Source organism: Phyllostomus hastatus, unplaced genomic scaffold (assembly GCF_019186645.2).
Source record: "Phyllostomus hastatus isolate PE091 unplaced genomic scaffold, TTU_PhHast_1.1 phas_contig_196, whole genome shotgun sequence".
Classification (NCBI taxonomy): domain Eukaryota; kingdom Metazoa; phylum Chordata; class Mammalia; order Chiroptera; family Phyllostomidae; genus Phyllostomus; species Phyllostomus hastatus.
The window spans coordinates 12,499,038-12,505,668 of record NW_025333709.1 but is presented as its reverse complement, the minus strand read 5'-3'; the positions used below and the strand labels follow the sequence as shown (position 1 = coordinate 12,505,668).

At 41.1% G+C, this 6,631-nt stretch overlaps 1 pseudogene; it reads right to left on the bottom strand.

Annotated features, from left to right (window-relative positions):
- Positions 1-5,740: 5,740 nt before the first annotated feature.
- Positions 5,741-5,886, bottom strand: LOC123816004 (annotated as a pseudogene).
- Between the last annotated feature and the right edge of the window lie 745 nt (positions 5,887-6,631).

Below are 6,631 nucleotides of genomic sequence, written 5' to 3'. Positions count from 1 at the left end.
CTGATCTCTGCAAGGTTAAATGACTCTCCCAAGGTCTCACGTTAACAAAACTTTGCAATTTCTGAGTTCATATCCCTTGACCTGTACTGTGTGATGAAAACACAGACACCCACCATAGGGATATGCTGAATGGATCATAGCACTCATCACACTGTGTTCCATTTGTGGGTCTCTCTTCCACACCAACTACAAAATCCTCATAAAAAGGGATTGCATGTTATTTCCCATTGAGAGCCCTCAAGTGTCATGATTAAACTCATGGGCTTTAGAGACAAACTAGGTGGGTTAATACCTGAGGTTTCATCACTTGCTGTGAGACCTTGGCCAATTTTCTTAACCTCCCTGTGCCTCAGTTTCCTTGCCTGTAAACTGCGGATAATAACAGTGGCTACATCATGTAGTTGTTATAAGAATTGAATAAAATACAGAAAACCCGAACAACTATACTTAAAACACCTTGAAAGACATATTTATCTCAATAAATCTCATCTAAAGGTATTGTTATTAATCTTTAATCCTCTTAGGATAGTACCCAATACAAGGCAAGACAGTCAATAAAATATGATCACAGTCATGGGAAAGATCCTTACCCTGCAGAAAACTTAACTTTTTTCAAATTATCCTCATTGTATCATAGCTATAAAGACACAGAAATATTTTGTTACTCTACAAAGCAACCAGGACCTGGTTAACACTGAATAATGACATTTTAGAGTCCTGGAGAGAACACATGGGGGAGAAAAATAGCATGTTATAGTAAGATGGAAATAAAACATAGTCTAGGAATCAAGAGATTTCAGTTCCCAGAGCTGCTTCTTTTTAACTGTGTGAGACATTGAGCTGAAATCAATAGACCTTGATGACTATCTGAATGTGAGGACTGAGAAAAAGAGAACCTTAGGAGCACTCTCAGTTATTCTGATCTTGACCTCTCCCGTTAATGCAGTAGGCCTTGACTTTCCCATCTGTAAAATGGGGCACAGCATTACCAGCCTTCTTCACTACATTGGTCTAAAGAGGAAATATGCTTCACACTTAAAGAATAGCAGTCTGGGAAAGAATCAACATAACTATTGAAGCTGAGGAAGCAGCTGTTTCGGTGTCCAAGAAGGCAGGGGTTTGCGCCTCATTTGAATATGATGGAAGATTAACTGGATAAAGATTGTAGAAAGGCAAAAGTAACTAAACCAATTAAGAGTTGTTATAGGAATCTAAGCAAGAAATAGCAGGAGATTGGACTGGGCTCCAGCAGGGGGAATGAAGAAAGTACATGAACTTGAAGTGTATTTGGGAGGTAAAATCAATAGACCGTAGTGACCAACAATGTGGGGACTGATGATGGAAGAGGAATTGAGGCCAATTCTTAGTTATCCTGAGCTATCCAAGGCAGTGCTACTTTTGAAGCTGGGAAAACAAGAAACACAGCAGGGTTAAAAAGAATCATTCTTTTTTCAGTAATTAAAACAAGACATAAAAGAATCTCCTACCTGTTACGTGATGTCATATGGATTCAGATTTTATTATAAGGTAGACATAGGCTCTTCTGTAAATCATTATTGGACCCAGCCTGGAGAATAAGTATGTGAAATTAAAAGAAATGACGAAGGGAGAATTTATCAAGTCCATCCATTCACTCAGCCAGTACGTCAGGTACTGTTCTGGGCTACAGAGTACCTACTATACCTGCTACAACAGTGAGGAAGAGAGGAGGTCCTTGCTGTTAGGAAGCTAACTTTAATGGGGGCAAAATATATCATTAGCAAAAAAAAAGAAAAAATGAGATAGCAATGAGGATTCTTCAGAGTCTTAAGATAAGTCGGTGTGACAGAAAGAGCTAAGGTATGCCCTGGAACTATTTAAGCTGGTGCCTAAAAATCAAGAGGAACTAATGAGTCTTCTTCATTAAGAGAAAGAGCACCGTAGGTAGAGGGAGCAGCTGATGCAAAGGCCCCGCGGCAAGAAAAAGCTCCTGTTGCTCCAGACAGCAACAGTGTACAGTGGGGAGACTGGCTCCAACAGCCAGAGATGTAGGTCGTTCATGTGTGGCTTGTAAACTGGGGCCTGGAGTTTAATTGTATTGTATATATGAAGGGAGGCCACAAAAGGGATTAGATTGGTTTGCATGTTGTAAAGGCACCCCGGCTGCTGTATGGAAAATGGTTTGTAGGGAGCCACAAGGAAAATGTGGTAACTGCTCAGGTCTCAAGTGAAATGCATGTTCTGCCGCCTACCAGCCAAAATGCCATGAGGAAGTTATTAAATCCTTTCTCGCTTAATTTCTTCATTACATGAAAGAAGAAGAATATTAATATTTATATCATTGGGGTCATAGAAAATACTGGCTTAATAAATGGGCAGGGAGACATGAGATAGGTTTCCTAGTCAATTCTGTCCTTCTCAGTCTTGCTGGGGAGACACATCCACCCTTCTACCAAAACTGCACCTTTTATTTCCAGCCCGCGGCAAGTCGAAAACGGTGGGGAGAAGCGAAGCAAGGAGGAAGGAGGAAGGGAAGGCTGGTTTACCAGAGTACACTGCCTGTTAGCACACCGTAAATCTCAGGGGACTTGTTTCCTGCCCATTAGCATCACATCCTGCTCGCTCTCTAAGTAGCCTCCTCAAGTCCCTAAGTGTATCTGGACCCGCATCAGCTCCACTCTCCCTCCCTCTCCGCTCACCGGCCCACAGTGTGTTCCCTCCACGAACGCCATCGTGCTCCTCTGGAAAAGCATGAAGCTCTCGGTTTTGTCTGTCGCTGGGAAACAGTTTCAGCTATTTGGTATGAAAATCACTGAAGAAAAAAAAACCCGTGTTCTCTCCTCCCTGCCAGAATGGCTGCTGCTGCACCAAATTTAATGAAAGATTGCCATCAGGTGTATAAGTGCTTAAGCAACCCAAAGGTCAGAGATTGCCTTACCTGCTGTGGCATAACCTCATGCCCATCACAGACGCATAGAGTCCAAGCGGGGAGAACAACTAACATGTAGAGTCACTAAAGTCTTTTCCCATGGTCTTGGCCAGATTTTTATGTAAAATGCTTAAAATGTTAAATGATTTAAAATATTTTTCCATGAGAAAATGTGAAGTCAAAAACTTATCTTTCTCATAACTCACTGGGTTACTACATCTTTGAAATTTAAAGGGTTTTTTTTTCTAAAAATTATTATTAGGATGATCTCTTTAATTCTAAATGTATTAACCAAAAATATCATCCCTTTTGAGTGAAAGGGAAATGATGTAAAATATTGAAGAGGTTTCAACTTTTAGAAAATTACAACCACTTCAATATTTTATATCGTTTATATCATTTCCTGCCACTCAGGAGGGTGATTTTTTTGGTTGGTACATTCATTTGTTTAGCCACTATTTAGTGAGCACCTACTAAGTGCTAGAGACTTTACTAGACTCCAAGGAGGAGCTGTAGAATAAGCAGGTCCCTGCACTCAGAGTTTGAGTTATAGTTGGAAGCTGAGGCAAAGTGGGAGAGGCTGAGGGTAAACAAAAATAAATAAGCAATTTGATTACAGAGCCTGAAAATTGCTTTGAGGAAACACAAGCTGGGTGAGACCTCCAAGAGCCCAGAGGAGAGAATGCTCAAAAAAGGGAGCCTTCCCTCTAAAGAGGTGCTAACAGCACTAGAACACGAAGGATGATGGGAATGAGCCATTCGGATGATGGTGGGGTGGGGGAGGGGTGCAGTGCCGGGTAGAGTTTTCCGAGCGTTGAGATTTGCAAATACAAAGACCCTGGCTGGGAAAGAAATTGGCATGTTTATAGATCACAAAGGGAGCCATAGACAGGGTGCCTATAGGGAAGAAGTGAATGGAAGAGTGGATTTGCAAAGCATTATGGGCCCTGAGAGGGCTATATCCAAAACTAATTCATTGCCTTTGAACCCAGGTATTCATTCTTACCCACTTGAGCTTAATCTGAGGGGAAAAGTACTACAACTCCAGTGAGTGTTTTGATTTCTCCTTCTTTGTGGGCTGTGTCCCATGGTTTACCAAGTTTACCTGTGCAACATTTTAGAAATCCCACCTGGAGCTCTGGCCTAATTTAGGCCCTGGGCATATTTCATCCGGCCCATTAAAGAAGCCCCAGGCTCTGGCTTCCCACTGCCTCTCTCTCCTCCTCCAACCTCCAGTTCTTTCAGGCTCTGGAAGAGCCTAACTTTGCGGCAAAGTTAGCTTGTTCAGGAACCTCTGACCAGGAAGCTCCCCACTGCTCAGATGCTGAACGCACAATAGGAGAGCTCTCACTGTCCAATCCAAATTTCCATTTCCTGCTTCACCCCCTTTGTTCGAGCCCTAGGGCCGTCCTAACCAAGTACCACAGACTGGGTAGCTTAAACAACCAAGACTGACTGTCCCACAGTTCTGGCAGCCAGAAGACCAAAAGCAGGTGCTGGTTTCATTTGAAGGCCATGACGGGAGGATCTGTGCCATCCCCGTGTACTCGACATCTAGGTGGCCATCCTCTCCCAGAGTCTCTTTATGTCATCTTTCTTCTGTGTGTGCATGTGCCCAAATCTGCTGTTCTTATAAGGATACCCATTATATTGAATTAACACCCACCCAAATTGCCTCCTTTTAACTTGGTTACCTCTGGAAAGACACTATCTCCAAGTAAAATCAATGCTAAGGTGCTGCAGTTTAGGATTTCAACATATGAATTTGGGGGGTATACAAAATTCAACCCATACCACTTCCCACTTCCCATCTAATACTCACCCTATGTTCTCACCCTTTCTAGCACTCAGTCCCCCCAATCATCTAGTACTCTTGACACCGCTGGGTGTTTCCTCATTCTCTTCCCTCTGCACATGAAATTCTCTTTATATCTTACTCAGTTTGGTGAAACCTTTCTCATCAAAAACAACAACCTCAACAATGGTGACCTGTGTGAAGTCCCTTACCGCCCCAATACACACAGTTCTGGAACTGGAAAAAAATGGTCTCACCCACTTGCATTTTTGTACCAATTTGTTTGCAACTGGACATTACTTGTATTTCATTATAATAATTAGTTAGGAGCATGAACATCTCCCCACAGAGAGTGCTGAGCTGCTCCATGCCCTGCATGTAATAGACCCACGGTAAATGCTCCGTGAACCATGGTGCTTGCCATTGTTTTCAGTCTTAGTCAGTTGGTTTTCTCTTTAGAAACATTTTTGTTGGAGAACTTTGACAATGACAAATGGCATTATCAAAATAATGATGGAGACAATGTGATGGATCATGTTGTCAGACTCTGCAGTTTCCTTTATAGATGAAGTATTGACCAACTGTGTGATTGAAGGAAAAGAAAAGTATTATCCATTGAATGACTGATTGGACTAGACAACCTTTAAGCTTTCTTCCACCTCTCACACAGTATGACAGAACTTTCCGTTGGATTTGAATAGCTGCTTAATTGCAAACCCATCCCATCCCCATCCCACAAACAATACTTTATGACACAGATTTTAAAGGTGCGTTGCAATAAATAATAATCCAAATAGTTAGCCCATGAATAAAGGTGTGCCATGATCAAATGAATTTGACTAAAGCCAAACTCCAAATCTCCCTCTTAAAGATGACAATGATGTCAACAGATTAAGACTTGGAAAAACATAACAGCAGAGACTTTTTAAATGTTTTAACATTTCTCCATTGTATTTGATTATATAGACACATATATAATGCATAAGTTTATAAAATATTTATTTGCATGTACATGCATATATTTACATATATTATTTTTATGGGCCCCAGGGATGAAACAGCTCCGGCCAGCAACACAGGCATCAAGCTAGCATGAACCAAGGACTCTGCATCAGCTTTGGCCCTGACTGATAGAAGAGCAAACACCATCAATCAGGTGTCTCCTTGCCCATTGCCAAGGGGTGTTTACATATATTATAAAATCCATGTTTTGTATATAAATGCATATATAAATGCAAATAGATATATAGATAATAATATTGTGAACAGGCTTTTCATCTCAAGAAATTAGTGTTTTGTGGAACCAACTTTAAAGTTTCATTCAGTGAGTTTACAACAAAGGGGTATGTTTTATTAGAAGTGGCCATTTATACTTATTTTATAATACTCTATACTTATTTTTTTCTCCCATGCTACACACACATGGATTAGAGGGAGTAATACAGAACTCATGTCTCCAACTCATTCCTCCCTGAAGACATTATAGCATCAAGAGTCCTGAACCTCTGGAGCCACAGTAAAACTCCTGATTATAATTTTGAGGTAAATTGATAGCACTTTAGGAAACAGATTCTTGCGATATTTGCTCAGCAGACATTGTCTGTGATTTGGTAGAGTGCTACATTTGGTCTACATGAGACTCATGAGGATTTTGCAAATGATGATTGTGATGATCAGTTTTATGTGCCAATTTGGCTGGCTCTAGCCGGAGGTTATTGAATCAAATACTCATCTAGGTGTTGCTCTGAAAGTATCTGGGGGCTGGGATTAAAGTCTGTGACCAGCTGACTTTAAATAAGAAACTTTGTTTTAGATAATCTGGGTGGACCTGATTTCAATCCCCTGGAAGATTTTAATTGCTGCTGGGGTTTTCCTGATGAACCAGAACTTCAGCCCATGGACAGAAGCTTCTATGGAGTCCATGACTT